Below are 21,852 nucleotides of genomic sequence, written 5' to 3' on the forward strand. Positions count from 1 at the left end.
TGTGGTAAAGCCCTGGAGCTCATACTGCTCCACTTCCCTGTCTCCAGCTCTGCAAGAGCCATTTTTTCCCCTCCTGCTGGATGGGTCAGGGCTCTAGAACTGACACCTGAGGGTTGGGATTCTCACGGATTCACCTGGTGCCCACAAGTCTGGCACTTGCCACTGTGCTTGAAGGAAGCAGGGCTGGGCAGGTGGGAGCCCAGCACTTCTCCTCCTCTGGGCACAGAGGCGGCTGGTGCTGACAGCTCCAGGGGAAGGCTTAAAAGCCACATAGGCTAGGGCAAGAGGAGGAGAGGACCATGATTATGTGTGGCCAGCAGACAGCCACAGGGCCAGCCTGCTCCCTGCTGTGCTGAACCCCACTGAAGGCCACCCACAGACCGGCATGCAGGGCAGCTGCTGCTGTTTCTCAGGTCATCTACTGAGGGGGCTGAGACACTCTGGGCACAAGAAGTTAAGTTCCCAGCGACAAGTGAGACTTAATTGTATGGGGCCAGGTGCAGGGCTTTGGCAGGGAGGCTCGGGCATGGGGGATTGAGGTGCAGCGGATGGACCGGCTGTCTAGGTACAGAGATTTAGTCTCCCTGAGGAGGAGAAGGAATTCTGCTGCCAGGCAGTGGCTGTGCAGAAAAAGAGGAGGGGTTCCTGGGACTTTTTTTGCCCCCGCTTTGCCTGCCTGCTCACTCTTGTGCTGAACGGTGAAGATGTTTCCTAACAAGCTCAGGTAGCTCAGTTAGTAGAGCATCAGGCTCTTAATCTGAAGGTCCAGGGTCCTGTCTGGGTGCTCAGCTTTTAAGTTGCCTTGTGTGCCAGGACCCAAATTGTGTTCACAGCCACACAGGGATTCCCAGAAGCTGTGGCCATTTCCTGGAAAGGTTCCTTTCCTTAGCAATCAGGAGAGAGGCCACATCCACAGGAGCAGGTGCAGATAGTGCAGTCTCTGGCTGCCAGGAAGTGCTGTGGGGCCAGGTGCTGAGAAAGCCCAGAGGGGGAGCAGCAGAGATGGGGGGAAGAGAGACAGAGAAGCAATGAGGACAGAGCACAAGTGTAAAGGGGGCATCTGGTCTGGCTATTGTGGGGAACTTCCCTGGTTTATACATGACCCTGGTGGAATTGGCCAGTGGAAGGATCTGAGTCCCCACCCCCTTACCCAGAGGCTGCCTGACCTCGAGGACTGTTAGGATACAGAGATTCAGGCCTGTCTGCAAAGGCCTGTACTTTAAGAATTTAGGTGTATTTTTATCACTTAGCTAGTTATAAAGGTATAAAAGTAAGAATAAAAAATCACTGTCTGTCTGTGTAATGGCCTTCTCTTACTGTGACAGTCTGAGGCCTGGTTCTTCAGCTAAGCAGCAAAGGCAGCCATAAGCTGAGAAGTGTATGGTCACATTCACACATTCCCAACTAGTCACACTGAAATAAGGTGCTATTGGGCTGTTAGGAATACAATCCTGCCCTGATATTCCATCACCTCCAGAGAAAGGGAAACTTAGTTTGGTAGCATCCTGTCTGGCAAGAACTCACTTATCAATAGACACAGCTGGAAAACCCTTATGTCTGTATAGATGTAGTTGTGAAATCCTCCCTTCTATATTGTTTTGTATGTTTATTTGCATGGTCTCTGTCTGATTCTGTGATTGTTTCTGTCTGCTGTATAATTAATTTTGTTGGGTGTAAACCAATGAAGGTGGTGGAATATAATTGGTTAGATAATCACGTTACAGTATATTAGGATTGGTTAGTTACATTTCAGTAAAATGATTGGTTAAGGAACAGCTAAGCAGAACTCAGGTTTTACTATATAGTCTGCAGTCAATCAGGAAGGCAGGAGGGAGGTGGGAAATGGGAACAGGGACTGGGGATGGGGGAATTGGGATCATGTTTTGCTACAGGGGGAAATGGGAACTGGGATGGGAACAGAAACAGGGACACAGACAAGGCTCTTTGATGTCAGAGCTGAGAAGGGAACACTAAGGAAGGAAACTGGAATCCTGCTTGCTGGACGTTCACCCCAATAAACATCAAATTGTTTGCGCCTTTGGACTTCAGGTATTGCTGCTCTCTGTTCATGCGAGAAGGACCAGGGAAGTGAGAGGGTGAAGGAATAAGCCCCCTAACAGTCATTTGTTGCTCTAGGCTCCATTCACATCCCACGCCTGACACCATCACTGTCTTCTATCTGACGACATAGCCTAATTTCAACCTCTCCTGTAACATTACACCACCAACTATTTAGCATTTGTATGAGAGAAGCTGGAGGGAATTCAAACATCTTCAAATGGCAAAACTTTTCCCCCGGCCTGGTCAGTGAATCCTATGGTGAGAAACTTTCTGTGCATTTCAGTCTCTTGTATTGTTGGATGGGTCCTGAGGTGCTGGAAGGGAAATGTCCATGGAAAACTTGGACATCACTGTTGTCCAAAAAAAAGCAGGTGTTAGACACAATCGCTTCTCGTATTCCCGTGGAATCCGAGTCTAGCTGAAGAATTTCTGTCTATCCTAGAGAGAATCATTCCATTGTAAATACAAATGAAATGAGATCTTCAGGTCGAGTCAGCGCCTTTTAAAAATATTTACTGAGAAAAAAGCCATTCTTTGTCTTGTTGATAAGGACAAGAAGCCCTCTTTTCCTTTCCATTTCAAATGCAAAATGAATGGAGATTTTCATTGAAAAACTTCAGGGTTTTAGGGTAATTGAACCCGGGCCATGGCTGTTAAAACACCAGAACCTACTGCTTAAAGCACCAGGGAGGGTTGTTTTTTTCTGACAGCCAGTGTTGTTTTTCTCAGCCTCCTACTTCACCAATGTCAGACTCTGAGTGCAGTTAAGCTCTGGAATAGGCTCCCAAAGGCGTCTGTGGTGTCTCTGTCCTCAGAGGTTTTTAAGAACAGGTTGAACAAACCTCTGTCGAGGATACTCTGCATATACTTGGTCCCATAGACAACCTGCTCTGGCTCTATCTGCTACCTTCATCGTGTTTGGATGTAAAGGTGGGAAATGATGGGGAAATTGGCCCCTCTTTCAAGTTTAAATGTTGTAACTTCTACATCTAGACCGGGGTGGCCAACCTGAGCCAACGTAACTGCCAAACGTGCACCTTTGTATGCAACTGCTGAGTCAGTTGTGAACCTTGCTATCATTATCATTATCCCTTTGAAAGAATGATGGTGATGGACACTTGGCTCTATATCCCAGAGTGCCCTGGACGTCTGCAGGCTGTATTAGCCAATCCAACCATTCGGCACTTGCAGATGGGCACCTCTGTATTGTGCCTGAGTCTTGTACAGCTATGAATGGCTGGTAGATGCCGATACTTTCCCGTCTTTTTAACCAGCACTAATACCCAGCCAGGCCAGGCCTGGGAAGAGAGAGAGAGCAGCAGGTTTCCCCTATTGTGGCCATCTCGCTTTTTCTTGACTAGATTCACATCTGCACCAACTTATACTTTCCACATGTGAGCCTGGCTAGCTCAGTTGGCAGAACATCAGGCTTTTAATCTGAGAGTCCAGGGTTCAAGTCCCTGTTCAGGTGAAAAACTCCTCGCTGTGATTATAAAAATCTGTCTTCCTGGAGTCTTGTTCAGTGTTACTTTGGTGTTGCTCTTTCTCTCCAGGATTTTTCCTTTCCTAAGAAGGGCCTTTCTGGGGGGGGGATTGAAGGAGCAAATCCTTGACATCCCCTCTGTCCTTGCAGGCTGGAGGAATAAAGTCCTCTGGGCATATAGCATGTTCCTCCCCTGCACACACACACACACACACAGAATATTCATAAGGAATTAGAATTAGAATCCACCACTTTCCTTGGGAGCTTGTTCCTGTCGTGAATTATCCTCGCTGCTGAATATTTGTGCCTTAGTTGTAATATGAATTTGTCTCTTTTCACCTTCCAGCCAGTGGGTCTTGTTATGCCTTTCTCTGCTCGATTAAAAAGCCCTTTCATACCCAATCTTTTCTCTCCATTAAGGCCCTTCAACACTTCAGTGAAATCACCTTTCAATCTTATTTTGATAATCTAAACAGGTTGAGCTCGTTCAATAGCAAAGAGCAACCAAATGTTCTGAGGGCTGGAGAAAAATGTCTTCTAGGGAAAGTGGTGGATTCTCCATCTCCTGATGTCATTTAATGAAGACTAGATGCCTTTCTGGAATGTGTTTGTCCCAGAAGTAGCTATTGTGTCATACAGGAGGCCTGTGATATGCCGGGGGTCAGATTAGATGCTCTAATGGTCTCTTCTGGCCATAAAGTCAACTAATTTCTGAAAAACTGAGTGTAGCATTGGGAGCAGCATCTGATATTTTCCTGTGTAGCCGGCTTGCTTCCTAGAACGAACGTTCCTTGAGTGGGGTGATCCACAGGGAGTAGCTCAAACCTCCAAAGTGCCTGGCCAGGGGCAGGACATTAGCACAGCAAGGGAGGGGTGTGGCAGTGACATCACAAAGGCCTTTTGCAGGACCTCAGACTATTGGTCAAAGGTGGTGGGGAGGTGGTGACCTCACAGAGAGATGCTGACATCAGCCAGGCAGGACAGGGGCGAGGGGCCAGGGAAACCTCAGAGACCCCTGTGGCTTTGCTTCAGCAAGTCTCCTTCTCCAGGTCTCTCTTTGAGGACTGAGAGAGTATTCGGGTTCAGGCACGTGAGTGCCAGGAGGAACCTCTTTTGAGTTTTCTCCTTCCCTTTTCGTGATTTTACTAGAAAACAGCCGTCCCTGTTTAGAAGGTAAGGGCCTTCTCGAGGGAAGGGGTGTCATGGGCGTGTCACAGTTCGGATGACCCCCCGCAATGTAAGGAAGTTCCCACCACCCTGCTCTGTGTTCACAGTGCGGGAGAGAGCAGCATCCATGGCAGTGACTTGCTCCTGGCTGCCGGAGCAGAGCAGCAGGCTCAGCTGTCAGAACTTCCCAGAGCGATGAAAGGGGAGGGGCCCATGGCTCTGTAGCAGGAATGCAGGGCAGGCAAGTTCACGGCGGGCATGGTGGGATACTGGAGGAGGCCAGTTATGGTGATATAATGAACAGCAGTGTCTACTCTGTCACTTTAAGTTTGCTGCAAAAAGCTCTAGCCCTCTCATTGAAGTCGTTTTATTTTGTCAGCAAAACAGGGCACTTTTGTCGCCAGACGTGGCATTGCAGTGTGTGCACCAGCCACAAGCTGCCGACCGAGGGAGCGTTGTTTGTTTTTCATACACCTGAGCAATATAATTCTGCTGAAACAACTTTGTAGTGCAGACCTGGCCAAAGATTCATTCACACACAACTTGCAAGGAAAACGTCACCTGCTCCTCTGCTTTGCAGAATCCAAACACAAGCAAAGCTTGTCAGGCCCTGGTGGCGATGGCAGGGAGTCAGGTGTGGGCAGACAGAGTGTTTTAGTCTTTTACAGGCACCATGGCTTAGCTGGCTAAAGTGTCTGTTTTGTAAACAGGAGATTCTGGGTTCAACTCCCAGGGGTCCCTTGTTGACTGGTTGTTGGGGCACCTGGTATTGGCTACTGTCAGAAGACAAAGTTCAGAGCTAGGTGGGCCTTTGGTCTGGCCCAGGGTGGTTTTTCTTATGGTTTAAATTACACTCACAGGCACTGATAACAGAGTTACTGAACATTTGGGAGTTAGGAGCGGGTAGGTCAGTGGTCCAGTCCCCACACAGATGACCCCCTGCCTATGAGACAGGGGCAGGTCTGAGCTCTCCCCCAAATGCTCATTGTGGCTGCCAGAATCTGTGAGCGGCTCATTTAGTTTACAGCAAAGGTTGAGTCCTGCTTCGTGCACCGTGTGTGAGAATGAAAATCCTAAACCGCCCTTTGAAATAACAAATGCAGCAGGACGTGTTATTGTCCCTGTCCCAAAGCAGACAGACCAGTGGAGAAATGCCGTCGAGTCCAAGGTAATACTCCACTGCCATTTTACCTTTTTTGCTTGCTAAACTCCTTCTTATCTGCCCGGCCCAGGCTGTCCTTTGCCTCAGCTGCTGCTCCCGGCCTGCTCTAGAGTCAAACACGCAGGGCCCCCAGGGGAACAGAGGCTGGAACAGGGCAGCAGCCTGGGTTGGGCTGGGAAGATGCTGGGAGTTCTCGTTCCCTGAGAACTGGCCTGGCTCCCTTCTCAACAGCAAACAAATCAATTCCACGTCCCCTCCCCAGAAAAACCAGCCTGGAGCCAAGGGCAGCAGGGGATGATTCCCTCCAGTTCCCACCAAGGCAGGAGAGAACCCAGGGCCTTTCTAGCAGAGCTTATGGAACTGACGTGGGGAAACCAGCCTTTAATAACAGGCAGTTCCAGTTTAAGCTCAGTGTTTTTAACAATTTCTTCAACATTAAATAACCCTTCAATTTAGTGTCACCATCCTTAAAATTGCTTCAGCCTTACAGGTTCCCAAGTGCACAACTAAACATCTCTTCAAATCCAAGGGAGTGGAGATCAGTCAGTGTTTAGAGTCATCCCACATAAAAGAACCATGTTGTGGTACATACTGGCCCCATCATGTGGCCATCGCCTTTCCCTCCTCTCTGTTAAAAGTTTTAGTATTTTGCACAGAAACTTTCTTCCCTCAGGAGAGACCTGGGAACTAGGGCTGCCAGCCAGGCAAACACTTTTAGGAGAAGGCGTCATCTGTCAAAACATGATCTCTCTCCTTCAGTTCAGTGACACCCTGAAATGTTACTTATCAGGGCAGAGCCGGAGGATTGAAAGCAGCTACATGAAACCCCTGTGTAGCTCGCAGGAATGAACACAAACACTCCCTTGTATCTGAAGTGATGTTTAGTTTTACCCTTGGTAAACTACAAGACTAAAGGTAAAGGCAGCGGTGGTGCCAGATATAAAGAGTGAAACAAGAGACGATCATTATAGTTATGTCCATAGTGACTGCAAAATATTTCTAAATACTTCTTATTATCATCAGTGTATTATTTTCTCTGGAGTCTAAACATTGACTAGACCTTGACCAAGAAATCTGGATCTTGATAAAATAATCGACTACCCCTGGTTAAGGCAATGGACTTGACATCCACTCGGGTGTCCCTACACAGGTTCAAGTACTAATAACAGTGGCTGCCTTTTAGCCATAGATTTTAATCAGGGCAATAAGTCGATACGAACTCCTGTAAAATCATTTTTCAGCTCAAGTCCTTCACCCACATTCGTTAGGGATTTGGGCCACCATGTGAACATTTCATTTCCCTCCTCAATTTCATACAGAGACACAATTTCCTTTGCACAGATCCATGAACAGCAAAACCTCCCTGTGTCTCTTGTCTGAGCCAGGGCATTCGATTCCATTGAAACCTTCTCTCCTGCAATAGCGATGGTCAGACAGAGGGGACGTGGCACCTGCATCCCTGGCAGGGAGATATTGGCTCAGCTCTTTCTTTCTGCTGCAGTTGTTAGTCCATGAAACATCAGGGATGGAATGCAAGGCTGAGCTCACGCACCAATCCCCTGAAACATTTCCGTGCCCCAGAGAAATCCTGCCCCCGGCTATTGGAATGATATGGTGGAGATTCGAATAGGAAAGGGACTGTCTGAATTGTCAGAGTGGGGAATGAACAACAATCTATAGCAATGTTGTTAACCACAAACACACTCTAATCATACTCCAGCCAGAAGGGAAATGGGCAGGAACTCTAGCTGTTCAGCCAAGGACACACTTACACTAATGCAGCCGTGAGTGTGCTGGGGAAGCTGGTCTGAGCTATTTGAAGTGACAATTCTGTGAGAACAGAAACATTGTGTAAAGCACTTGTACATCAAGTAGTTGTGGCTGAGTGGTTAAGGCAGTAGACTAGCACTCAATTGGGGTCTCCCCACACAGGTTTGCATCCTGCCAACTATGGAGGCATTAATATGCTGTTAGTGCCTGAGCATCCATGCAGCCAGATCTTGTCTCACTGTGAGGCTGGCTACAGTTAAAATACTGCTGTAGCACTGTGGAGTAGACAGTTGTTACAGTGATTGGAGGGGTTTTGCATCCCTGTAGTAGCTACATTGGCAGAACAATCTTTTCTTTCATTTAGCACTATCTAACCATGGCTTAGGTCAGCTTAATTATACTGGTTCTGGGGTTTTTCGCACACTGAAAGACGTACTTGTTAGAGGGTTTATCCCATCACCCTCCCATTCCCTGGTCCTTCTCATGTGACCAGAGAGCAGCAATGCAGGAAGCTCAAAGGTGCAAACAATTCAATGTTTATTGGGGTAAACTTCCAGCAAGCAATGATTCCAATTTCCTTCCTCGGTGTCCCCCTTCCCAGCTCTGACACCACAGAGGCTTGGCTGTGTCCCTGTTCCCCTTCCCTGTTCCTATTCCCCCCACCCTTAGCAAAACCAGGGGGGGCTCTAGGATTTCCGCCACCCCAAGGAGGGCGGCACACCGCGGGGGGCTCTCTGGCGGTCTCCGGTCCCGCGGCTCCAGTGGACCTCCCACAGGCATGCCTGCGGATGCTCCATCTGAGCCGCGGGACCTGCGGCCCCTCCGCAGGCATGCCTGCGGGAGGTCCACCAGAGCCGCCTGCCGCCCTCCCGAGGGATGCCGCCCCAAGCGTGCGCTTGGCGCGCTGGGGTCTGGAGCCGGCCCTGAGCAAAACATAATTCTAATTCCCCTACCCCCATTCCCATTCCCATTCCCCTCCTTACTTCCTAATTGACTGCAGACTATATAGTAAAACTTGAGTTCTGCTTAGCTATACCCTAACCAATCATTTTACTGAAATGTAACTAACCAATCTTAACATACTGTAACATGATTATCTAATCAATTATACCTCACCACCTTAATTGGTTTACACCCAACAATTTAATTATACAGCATACAGAAACAGTCACAGAACCAGACAGAGATTATACAGACAAGCAATAGGAAAGTGGGGACTACAGTGACAGAACAACAAAGAAATGGGGATTTCACGCCCCAGCTGTTGGTAAGTGAGTTGTTGCCAGACAGGATGCTATCATGGTAGGGGTTGTGGGTGCTGGTTGCTTAACTGTCTGGCCCACAGGGCAGGATTTTGAGGTTCTCCATTACTGTCTCAGAATGCCAGCACTCATCTTTTGTTCACTTAAGACGCGAGCAGGGAGATTACCACAGAAGTCATGGAGCTCCAGGAAACGTGCAACTTTAGGTCTGGGTGAGTGTGTCTAAAAATCAGCTGTGCTGTAGAAGGTCTCTAGGGGTTGAAAGAGATGCGCCATCTTGACCTCCCTAAAGAGTCCATCAACTATTAATGAAAACTAGGGTTGATAAGTCACATTCTTTGTAGTATCAGGATGGTGGACTGGTCTAAAGTGCTAGTTTTAAAACTCTTTTTTTTCCAGTTCCTTGGGTGTTCTGGTCTCTGCATAGAGATGTGGTTTCACATCCCACTCCTGACATTACCATTGAATTCTCTCTGGAGAAAATGGCCTCACTTCAATCTCCTTTGGAACAATAGAACCACATTTGCTTAGCTTTTCTATTCCAGTAGTTGTTGTGAGAGAAGCTCCAAACCAGAGGGAAACAGGGCCTGTTCCCTCGACCGATCAATTTTTGTCTTCCTTCATTCCAAGCCATTTTCTCAGATACGTCTGTATTTCCCACACTTTTATGAAACTTTAGGGTCATCATTTAATTGCCACACAACTGTACTTATGAAGTGAAGTGAAACACAACATTTTTTGGATATTCTTGCAGAAGAGTTTTGCTTTCTGACCTGGAATTGAACAGGGGCTGACCGAGGGGGACAATGCTACTCCCTTTTCTTGACTCATCCAAAAAAACATAAGTTCATGGTGCCCCCTTTGTTTCGCTGTTCTTCAAACACCATCAGGGGTGGCCTAAGGGAGATTTGGTCCTGACTCTCCAGGTCCCTCCCTGCTCTACCTTTCTATAGGATTCTGTTGTGTGGGTTTGTGCTGTGTCGTTGTTCCACGCTGAGCTGTTTTGCACATGTCACTTTGCACTCTGATGCATTGTTGTTTGTTGTATGGTTTTTGCACTGCCTTGTGTTGCGTTGGTTTGAGCTGAACTCTTTTGCAGTGTGTCATTTTGCCCCTTGGGGCGTTCGTTTGCATGGTGCTGAATTGTCAGGCTTTGCACTCCTACATGTTGTCACTTTGTGCTGTGGAATGTCAGTTCACGCTGAATTGTTAGATTGAAATGTTTTCACTTTTGTTGTTGTTTATATTACATTGCAATGGCATCGAATTACAGAGCTGTATGGCTGCAAGGGCCCTGGAGAGGTCATGAAATCGAGCCCTCTCTGCTGAGGCAGGGCCAAGCAGAGATGATGCGTCAGGGGCATGTGGGGTCAAGTGCCCACAGCAGTCAGCAGAAGGAGGGAACCAGAGCCAGTTGTCTGTAAAGGTAATAATTGGAGATATACCAATCTCCTAGAACTGGAAGGGACCTTGAAAGGTCATTGAGTCCAGCCCCCTGCCTTTATTAGCAGGACCAAGTACTGATTTTTGCCCCAGATCCCTAAGTAACCCCCTCAAGGATTGAGCTCACAACCCTAGGTTTAGCAGGCCAATGCTCAAACCAGTGAGCTATCCCTCCTCTTTTGGTTTATGGCGCCAAGTATATGTAAAGTATCCTTGACAGAGGTTTGTTCAACCTGTTGTTAAAAACCTCCAAGGACAGAGACTCCACAGATGCCATTGGGAGCCTATTCCAAAGCTTAACTACACTCAGAGTTAGAAAGCTGTTCCCAACATCTAACGTGAATCTCCCTGGCTGCAGATTAAGCCCATTACTTTTTGTCCTACCGTCAGTGGACATTGGAGAACAATTGATCATCGTCTTATTTATAATGACCAAACTTTTCCCTTTGCAGACATCCGTTAAATGGTTATTATCCCCTCTTCTTGCCTGGGGTAGAATGGAAGAGGAGAAATTCCTTTCTTAACGGAGGGTGCAAATGTCAGTTTGGTCTCTCTTCATGTTCTACTGAAGCTCAGAGAGAGGAGGAAACATGACCTGCCGAAGAGCATAGAGAGTTTGTTTCATTTTGGTCTGTGACTATTAGCAGAAGAGTAACACCAAAGGGCTGTCGCTACCACCCACCATGGGGCTTGAATTTATGATGGTGGGATTAAGAGCATCATGCTCTACCAACTGAGCTAGCTAGCTTGAAAGTCAGTCAACTGCCCAGTCGCAGTGTAGAAGGAGCCTGAGGGTGTTTATTTGTGAGCTGAGGTTCCCTGTCTGACATTTGCCTTCTTTCCTGGTTTGTTGTGTCTCCAGCGAGCAAACCGGAGCTGTCACAAGGCTGGTTAGATGCTGCGTTTTAGACCAGAGAGCTGGGGTTGATTTAGCATGCTGTCGCCATCAGCTGGTCAGAGTAACCAGGGTGGGAGGGTGGAATTTAGGATTCTCCCACAATGGAGAGATGCTGTTGGACTCATCTAGTGGGGGAGAGTCTGAGTCTGAGTTCCCCACACGCCACACACACATTTTCACAGGGAATCACGTCCCTGGGGAAAAACTCAAAAGAAGCCCAGGCCCAGAAGTGTCAGAGAAGGGAATCACTGTTTGCCTTAAAAGGTGGGTGAGGGAAACCTGCAAGTCCTTAGATCCCTCCAGCGCCTGATAGAACCATTTATGGGGAAGGTCTGGGCAAGCCGAGGAGGACAAGGAGACGGGAAAAGGGCTTGCAGCTGTTGTGCAATCCCCATGCTCCCAGCAGAAGGGTCCGGGGGGCTCAGCACTCAGAACTCACAATATGGCAAAGCTCAGAGCCCTGTTACACGGAGTCAGAATGTGATCAGCTCACACCAAGGGGGAGAAACACCCTCCTCGGTCTCTATGCCAGAGCTCCTATCAGCTCAGTCCTGATATAATAATAGTGTTTCCAATTCTTGCTAAAGCAACAGAAGCTGCTGAAAGGATAAAATCACCAGCTAAAACAGCCTTTCTCTCCCGCCAGATTTGATTAACAGTCATTTTTCCTCTCCGAGAATTTGCATAATCAATGACATCATCATGAACTAGACTAGCAGTATGGATCATCTGATCATCAAGAGAGGGTTGCGATGGGGTAAATGAAGGCAGAGGAGGATTGTTCCTCATGGGGTTTTTTGTGTGGCTCTGTGATCCTGCTGGAGGAAGCATCATTTGAGTTTGTTTCAGTGACTTGGGTTGGGCTCAGGTTGTGACCCTGAGCACAGGGGTTCCTGCACTCTGCTCCTAGCCCTCAGGAGTGGACAATGGAGCGGTTTCAGAAAGTGGCTAGAAAGTAGCCTAAGAAAGTGTAGCATAAGGGAGAAGAAAGCCCCCATCATCCCCTCCCTGGTGGTCGAGTGGTTCGGTTTTGGTACTTTCACTGCCCCAGCCTGTGTTCAATTCCCAGTCAGGGAAAAGTGACTTTAAACCTAAAAACCTTCAGTTAATCTTCACAGGCAGTGTAAACAAATCCATGGTTTTTTCCTGATTCCCTCATCTTCCCAGTGTCTCCATGGCAGGGCTGGCACCAGGCATCAGAGCAGCAAGCAGGTGCCTGGGGTGGCCAATAGAAAGGGGAGGCACAAAAGCAGGTCTGGCCCTCTCAGTCCCTCTTGGAGGGAAGGACTTGCCACTGAATTGCCCCCACAAGCAGTAGCGGTAGAGCTGCCTCAGTGCCACAAATTGTGGCTTTTATTTTATTTTATTGTTTTTTTCACTTGGGGTGGCAAAAACACTGGAACTGGCCCTGCTCCATGGAAGAGAATTTCTTAAATCCCAGATGAGTGCAGTTCTATCAGTTCTCAGCCTGAGTCCTTAGGTCTTAATCCTGAGGATATTGTCCCATCATGGGGCCATTTCCCTCCTCTCTTTCATACAGACGCACAATTTTCCTTGCACAGACACAGGAACAGCAAGATCTTTCTCTGTCCCTTGTGCAAAGCAGGGGGCCAAATTCCATGGAAACAATGGACAAGCAGGGGGCCCTGGGCACATCCAGCCCTGGCCGTGAGATGTTCCCTCCCCTCTTTCTTTATGCCCCTGTTGTTATTTCATGGATTGTCTGGGATGGGAAAAAGCTGAGTTCACTCCAGGTGGAGGGTAAAAAGGACCCTGAAAATCTCAGGACCCAACCCCTGCCACCAGGATCACCGAGGTGCTGGGGATTTTAGTAGGAAAGGGACTGTGTGAATTGTCAAGGTGGGGAATGAATAACAATCTACCACAAGATCCACCTCATTAATCACTGACACAGGCTAATCCTGCTGCCGATAGAAGGGAAACTGGGAGTGATTCTTTGCTGATCAGCCATGGAAACAGCGACCCAATTGCACCGCAGTGAAAGTGCTGGGGAAAGCTCGACTTTACAGGCAGGTGGAAACACCTGGCACTCCCCACCCCACTTCTGCCACCAGGGTGAGGTGTTGAGCTGCTCACAGCATCCCCCACCATGACCTTGCAGCAGGGGATTGCAGCAACCCCCACCCAATGCAGGGGAGAGGGCTGAGTGTATCTCTGCACCCTGAGTCCAGGACACAAACTCTCTCTGCCCCACACATAGAATCTGGCCCTGCTGAAAAGTGACCCCTATGAACAAGTAACCTGCAGGAGAGCAGGACTGGCCCTCAGAGATGGGAATGGGCTTCTCGTGCGGCTTATAGGTCACTGGATGCAGTGGAAACAGGAGGGCTCTGAGTGTAACCCATAATACACATGTTGGGGATGTAGCTCAGTGGTAGAGCACATGCTTTGCATGTATGAGGCCCTGGGTTCAATCCCCAGCATCTCCAAGCTCATTTTTTCACCCTGCTGCTTTGCTCATGCCCAGAGGGGATGTGGCCCTGCAATCTCCAGACACCAGTTTCAGTCCCGCTCAGTGAGGGGCAAGTGCCAATTGCATGGAAGGTCTGGGGCGGTTTCTGCTCCGAAGTCACCTCAGTACATGTAAGATTCCCACCTGCTGTGCTGCTTGGGACAAGGGTAGATGAGAAGGATGAATCCTCCAGCACTGGAGGGAAAGGTCCCATCTGCACAGACTGAGAGGCCAGGAAACAGAGGGGCAGTCAGTGCTCAGAGAGGAGAGAGGTCAGTGATTTACACCCAACAGGGGACACTGTCTTTTTGAGTATCACAGGGGTAGCTGTGTTAGTCTGGATCTGTAAAAAGAGATAGAGTCCTGTGGCACCTTATAGACTAACAGACGTACAGGAGCATAAGCTTTCGTGGATGAATCCCCACTTCGTCAAATGAATGGAGTGGGAATTCTGTGCCTGGCTAGCCAACTACAAAAGCAGTTTCTCCTCCCTTGATGCTCACACCTCAACTGCTAGAAGAGGGCCTCATCCTCCCTGATTGAACTAACCTCCTTATCTCTAGACTGATTCTTGCCTGCATATTTATACCTGCCCCTGCAAATTTCCATGACATTCATCTGATGAAGTGGGGATTCACCCACTAAAGCTTATGCTCCAATACGCTCTGTCTTTTTGAGGTGAGTGCAGCTTGCTTGGGATGGTGCTGACGATGGATAGAAAAAAGGCTGGAGTCAATGACAGATGAGACCACAGAAGGGGAAGGGGCATGGCAGCCTGACAGAAGATCCTGGGTGCTCAGATGCCCCAGTTATTGCACCCTGGCCTGTCATAGAGAGAGAAAAGACATCGAGGGACCCAGGCCCCCTACAGTGATCCCATGGACAAGAACCTGGCTGGGAGTGGAGTGAAGGTTCCCTGTGGGCAAAGGGGAGCTGAAATCCCTCAGTGTCCTGGAATTTAAGCAATGGAAGCTTCAAACCCTGCACGGGTGTGGGCTGAGGTGCGTCAGCAGAAGGTTGGGCTGGACAGGGGCGGCAGGTTTGTATAATTTTTGGTCGTTCCAAGAATGGGACCAAGTCCTGCCCCACCCCACAGCTGTGTAAGGCTCTGGGGGGGGAGTTTGGGTGTGGGAGGGAGAGGGATTGGGCTCTAGGAGAGTTTGGGTGCAGGGTCTGAGCTCAGTCATGGGGTTGTGCTGCAGCAGGGTGTGGGGGGGGCAGGGTCTTGGAGAGAGTTTGGGTGCAGGTGTGGGGTCTGGGTTGGGGGTGCAGGAGAGGGTGAGGGGTGCAACCTTTACCTCGGGCATCTCCCGAAAGCAACCCGCACCCCCTTCTGGCAGCAGCCCCTAAGCGGGAGGGCAGGGGCCGTCTTTGAGCACGGCTGCCCGCAGATTCCACCCCTGCAGCTCCCATTGCCACAGTTCTCAGAGTTGGCTCTCGGGGCGGGGGCAGCATGTGGAGACCCCAGCCCCCCACCCCAGGGGCTGCAGGGACGTGCCAGCCGCTTCCGGGAGTGGCGTGCCACATGGAGCGAGGGTGGGCAGGACACCGCCTTAGCCCCCTTGTGCTGGTGGTGGTGGTGGCAGGGGTCCTCGGGCTCTTTTAACTTGACCAGGGCAGCAGGCGGGACCAGGTGAGACACTCACAAGGGCCTAACGTTGCTTTGCACAACAATAAATCTTGGAACAGGACAGAAATGAAATGGCAGCAGAACCTAAGGAATTAAAAGCCTCCGGATTCTTGTGTGTGCACTGACTCCGAACGGAAACTGTAATTTGACTCGCTTTGTGTCTGCGGCTGGTTTAAAATATCAAAGCAAAATCATTTCAGTGATTGTGACCCTGGGTTTGAGGAGGCTTTGGTCTTATTAAAATGTAACTAGCATGTTACACTTGTGTTTTTAAAGGTGGCTTCCCCATGCAATCCCGAGTTGTTCTTCCCACAGCTGGCTGATGGGGGGCAGCAGGGGATCTCCCCAATCTGGGGGAATCTCTCTGGGTCCCACTGTTAGTTCTCCATCCATTCTCCCCCTAATCACAGACACCCCTCCCCATTATCAGTGTTTTAGAGCGACCCCTCCCTCCCCTTATGGGATACAGACTCTCTGTGACAGAGACTAACTGGGGCTCCTCTCTGAACGGCCCCAATGGGGAAGGAAAGAGACGGGGTGGGTCAGGGCAGGGAGGCGGAGGGAGAAGATGGGCAGGAGTCAAATGGGACTAAACCGGAATCGAGGAGATTTTCTTCCTGTTAAAATGTCCTGGAGTCTCGTCAATGAAAAGCCGCATCTTGAGTTAGGTTTGATGCATCAGCCTTTCAATTACCAGGCAAAGGTGTGAGCCACAGAGACTGATAACTGCCTGCTTCCCAGCCTTTTCCGAAAAGCACCAGCAGTGGTGCAACTGGTTGGTATAAAGGGGGGCTACTGCTGGGGTTATGAGTTCAAGCCTTGTCTGAAGTGCTGGTTTTTGTTACCCATGTAGCTTCCCCAACTTGCTTTGCCCAATGCACAGGGAAAGTGCCCTGCTAGGGAAAGGAGATTGAGTTCTAACATGTGGCAGTGGGTGCACAGCTTGGAAACATCCCCCCTGTGCTGCCATTAGCTCCAGTACATTATTCACTGGCAGGGAGAATTGGTGTATTTGCTCCTGTGAAAGCCACCAGGACAGGTCTGTGGGCACCAGATCTCCCTGCTTTTTCCAGCACACCCCTGGCTCCTTCCCTGCCCCAGTCACTGCTGTAGGAGGATCCTATATGTACTGAGCCTAAACATTTCACTGGGCCTTCTTAGCACAGTTAGCAGCATGTCAGTCTCATAATTTGAAGGTCTCGGAGCTCAAGCCTCAGAGAAGGTGATGGTTCTGTTTCCTGCTTTGGATTTTCTAAAGGAATTCAGAGAAAAGAAAGTAGAGAAGAGGGTTTTTAGACACCCTCCCACTCATCACACACAGAGGCTTTTCCAAGGCATTAACTTATCCTTCTCTGTGCAGTTTATATTCTTCATAGAGCAAAATAAGCCAAAAACATGCAAGTCTAAGCCTAATACAGTACAAAACTCAATACAGATAAAATCTCACCCTCAGAGATCTTCCAATAAGCTTCTTTTGCAGACTAGACTTATTTCATGTCTGGGCCCAATCTTTTCACCTCGTATAGTCCTTGTTCCAGCTCAGGTGGTAGCTAGGGGATGTCTCATGACTGCAGCCACTTTTCTTCTGTTCCACCCCCTTATATAGCTTTGGTACAAGGCAGGAATTTTTTGTCTCTCTCCTGGGGAAGAGCCCCAGGTTTAAGATGGATTCCTGTACCAGGTGACATGGTCACATGTCCTGTGAGACCCCAAGCCTTCATTCTTCCTGGCCTGACTCACAGATGGTGCAGGACAGAGCCATCTCCAGTCAATTGTCCTGGTTAATGGGAGCCATCAAGAGTCCAAACCACTATTAATGGCCCACACTTTGCATCATTACAACAGGACCTCAGAGTTATAGTTCATATTTCTAGTTTCAGATACAAGAATGATCGAGTCATACAAATAGGATGAACACACAGAATAGATAATAAGCTTTGTAATGATACTGTACAAGAGACTTTTGCATGAAGCATGTTCCAGTTACATTATATTCACAGGTTTCAGAGTAGCAGCCATGTTAGTCTGTTTCCGCAAAAAGAACAGGAGTACTTGTGGCACCTTAGGGTACATCTACACTACAAGACTATTTCGAATCAACTTAATTCGAATTTGTGGAATCGACCTTATGAAGTCGAAGTTGTGTATCCACACTAAATACACTAGTTCGACTGTGTGAGTCCACAGTAACGGGGCCAGTGTCGACTTTGGAAGCGGTGCACTGTGGGAAGCTATCCCACAGTTCCCGCACTCCCCGCTGCCCATTGGAATTCTGGGATTTCCCCCCAATGCATGCTGGGGAAAAATGTGTCGAGGTGGCTTTGGGTAACTGTCATCATTGAACCGTCAATCACGCCTCCCTCCCTCCCTGAAAGCACCTGCGGCAATCTGTTCATGCACTTTTCTGCTCAGTGACAGCGCTGGCGCCACAGCACTTTGAGCACGGATCCCGCTGCAGTTATGGCCGTTGTCAACTCCTCGCACCTTATTGTCCACCTCTTCCACAGTCAGCTGCTGAGAAATAGAGCTACTTTTCAATGGTGCTGCGAGCACTGGTGGACCATGGGGGATGTTTTACCAACATCAACGTCGGGTGGCCAGGCAAAGTTCATGACGTGCGTGTTTTCAGGAACTCTGGTCTGTTTAGACGCCTGCAGGAAGGTAGTTTCTTCCCGGACCACAAAATAAGTCTTGGGGATGTGCAGATGCCTATAGTGATTGTCGGGGACCCAGCCTACCCGCTAATGCCCTGGCTTGTGAAGCTCTGTGCAGGCGCCTTGCACAGCGACAAGGAACTCTTCAAGTACCAGCGAGCAGTGAGCAGCGTGACCTGTGACTGTTCAGTTTCTTTACAGAGAAGTTGAACCTGCCCCTGTTTCTTTACCAAGTGACTGTTGACTAGCATCTGCAGTTACATACCCCGCCCACCCCGCTTCCCCAACTTCCAACACACGTTTAAAAATAAAATACATGTTCCACTGTAACTTTACAAAGGTTTCTTTATTGATGACTTTGCGTTACAGGGTTGAAACTGGGACACGGACTGTGCTGGGTAGGGTGTGCAGTGATGTAAAGACCGCCTGTAAACTCGAGGAATAACAGGCTCCTGCTCCCAGAGCGGTCTGCAGTGCCGGACTGGATGTTTCAACGGAGCCTGCCATCCCTCCTTTTTGGGACTCTGTGTGCGGGGGCTATGTGGCCTTTTGGCGGGGGAGGACGGATACAGATTCCTCTGCTGCGTGGCTCTGTGGTCCAGGACAGGGACCGTTGCATGAGATCTGTAACCCCTCCCCCGCTACAAAGTCACGTACCCCCCCACCCACACAGAACCTTCAAACCACCTCCCATACTGACCAGGGTGCGTACTGACTGCAGTGTGTGTGTGACGTGCTGCTGATCCTGCCCCCATGTCTGTACCCTGGTAAAGGTGATTGTCCTGTCAAATTACCAACCCCCTTCCCCCCCTTCAAACACAGTCTCCTCTAAAAGAACATGACGGAAACAGTAATTAACAGAAAAGTATTTTTTATTATCAACTAGACAGTTAGGGGATGAAACTGGGATGGGGGCTTGGGTGAGGCGGGAAGGAAAGGACTTCTCAAAATTTAGGGTATGAGAGCTTTTGGGTACTTGAGCACTCTGCTGGGGTGCAGTGACAGTTTACACAGCCTCTGGCGCCCCTCCTTCTGGTTATTTTGGGTGAGGGGGGTATGGGACTTTGTGGCGGGGGAGGGTGGTTGCAGATACACTGCAGGGGAGCTCTGTCCTCCTGCCTGAGGTCCTGCAGAACATGCACAAGGCGCAGGAGCATGTCCATTTGCTCCCTCATTAGTCCAAGCAGCGTTTGAGTCGCCTGCTTGTCTTCCTCATGCCACCTCTCCTCCCGTTCGCTGTGTGAGCGCTGGTACAGAGAGAGGGTCTCCCTCCACTGGCTCTGCTGGTCTGCCTCGTCTCAGGAGCACCCCATAAGTTCAGCAAACATCTCGTCCCGTGTCTTTTTCTTTCGCCGCCTAATCTTTGCCAGCCTCTGTGAGGGGGATGCTGTGGCAGGTCTGGAGACAGTCGAAGCTGTGTGATGGGAAAAAGGGAGTGAATTCCTTGCAAAGATAAATTTTTGCGAACAATGAACACAGTCTAGTCTGTCTCTGTGAATTCTGGGTTGAGATCCCAGTGCCTGATGGGGCAAAAACCATTTTCGTGGGTGGTTCTGGGTAAATGTCGTCAGCCATCCCTTCCTCTGGGAAAGCTACAGCAGACAATCATTTCAAACCCGTTTTCCCTGGATTGCACCGGCACACGCCACAGTGTGGAAACCATGGATCCTGTTTTGCCTTTTGTGCCTGTCACCGTATGTGTACCAGATGCCGCTGATAGAGGCGGTCCAGCAGCGCTACACAGCAGCATGCTTTTGCATGACAGCAGAGATGGTTACCAGCCATATTGTACCATCTACCACACCATAAATTGGTAATAAGATGGGTATGGCTACCAGTCCTTTTGCGCTGCACCATTTGCTGTTATCATAAGTGCTCCTGGCTGCTCTTAACCAGGGGTGCAAAAGCCAAAATTGGGAATGACTCCCTGAGTCAATTCTTCCGTTTTGATATCTAAAAATAGAATCAGTCCTGCCTAGAATATGGGCAAGTATACTAGAGAACCACTGTATCAGAGAACCAGAGAGCCCAGCTGCTCTGTGTCAGATCCTGCATAGATTATGAGCTGTATGCTATTCACAGGGGGTGCTCCTGCAACAACCCCACCTGTTGATTCCATTCTTCCCCAGCATTCCTGGGCTACCATAGCATTGTCCCCCCACTTGTTTGATGAAGTAATAAAGAATGCAGGAATAAAACACAGTGACTTGTTAGTGAGAAATGAGTGGAAGGCAGCCTCCAGTTGCTATGATAGTCCAGATAGGACATTAAGGAGTGTGGAGGAGAGGAGCCCAGCATCCTGCTGCTAGTCCAGGGGCAATTGAATCTTTTCTTTACACATGAAGGGTGGGGGCTGATGAAGCTCAGCCCCCTGTTGCTATGATGATGATGGTTATCAGCCATATTGTACCATCTACCAGGAAAAATTAGGGCCAGGCGCCCTTGATTTGACCTAACGGATGGTAGTCTGCATGGTTACCAGTCCTTTTGCACTGCCCATATGCCAATAGGCTGATGATGACGATGGATATCAATCCTATTGTACCACCAGCCATCCATAGCGTGGGGGAAGCAAGGATGTTGGTGTTGAGTGCTGCACCATCGCGTCTATCTGCAGCATTCAGTAAAGATACGGTGACATGTAAAAGAGTCAAGAGAGGATTGTTTTCCCTTTCACTTCTGGGGGTGGGTGGGGGGTTGCTTAAATTGCCTAGCTATGCCCTGACCCACCGCGACACTGTTTTTGACCCTAGAAGCATTTGGAGCTCAGCCAGGAATGCAAATGCTTTTCGGAGACAGCAGGAACTGTGGGATACCTTGTGTCCTCAGTCCCCCCTCCCTCAATGAGCGTCCATTTGATTCTTTGGGTTTCCGTTACGCTCGTCACGCAGCAGAGTGCTGAGTCTCTGCTATGACGTCTGTCCGGAGATTTTTTAAAAATACTTAGGACCAGGCGTAACATTACAGTACTTCCCCTAATTAGATGCAGGAGTCTCTGAGCGAGATCACCCTGAGGACGGTCACTGAAGGAGTTAGAGAGCGCATGCTGCGTGAAAGCCAGCACAAACCAGGGGACTATGCAGCCGTGCTCGGGGAGGCAATGCTCCCTGAGTAGCTCATGAAAGCCTCGTGCGGAAAAGTGTGCTACCACGGAGCACCCAATAAGGCAGCTCTCCCCAGGAGCCTCCTGCGGAGGCTTTTAGATTACCTCCAGGAGAGCTTCGTGGAGATCTCCCAGGAGGATTTCTGTTCCAGCCCCATATATAGAGAGACCTTGTTTTCACATACTTCAGATTCCTGTTATATTAAGAATAAAAGTTTACATGGTTAAAGCACTTACCGAGTGATCCTTCCCCTGATTCAGGGTCCGGGTTAATGGCCGGGGACGGTTGGTAGGGGATCTCCGTGACGGTGATGAAGAGATCCTGGCTGTCGGGGAAACCAGCGTTGTAAGCGCTGTCGCCTGCCTCGTCCTCCACAAACCCTTCCTCATCTTCCCCGTCTGCGAACATCGCTGAGGAACTGTCCGTCGACACTGTCCCATCGTCAGAGTCCATGGTCACTGGTGGGGCAGTGGTGGCAGGCTCCGTAGCGTCCGTTTGCCGCTTTGATTTGTTGGTAGCCTTGTCTGGGGTCCTTGATTTTCCCGCGGCGCTGCGTTGCATCCCAGCTGTATCCTCTGTCTCTCATGGCTTTGGAGACCTTCTCGTAGGTCTTTGCATTCCGTTTTTTGGAGCGCAGCTCCGAAAGCACAGACTCCTCGCCCCACACACCGATCAGATCCAAGAGTTACCGGTCTGTCTATGCTGGGTCCCTCTTTCTATTCAGAGATTACATGAACTCCTCTGC

General features: G+C 49.4%; 1 non-coding gene across 1 annotated transcript; it reads left to right on the forward strand.

The window, feature by feature from the left end:
* The first annotated feature begins 13,624 nt into the window (after positions 1 to 13,624).
* TRNAA-UGC lies at positions 13,625 to 13,696 on the forward strand. Its single transcript has one exon. It is a non-coding gene; the product is annotated as a tRNA-Ala (tRNA).
* Positions 13,697 to 21,852: the final 8,156 nt, after the last annotated feature.

This window comes from Mauremys reevesii, linkage group 12 (genome assembly GCF_016161935.1).
Source record: "Mauremys reevesii isolate NIE-2019 linkage group 12, ASM1616193v1, whole genome shotgun sequence".
NCBI lineage: Eukaryota > Metazoa > Chordata > Testudines > Geoemydidae > Mauremys > Mauremys reevesii.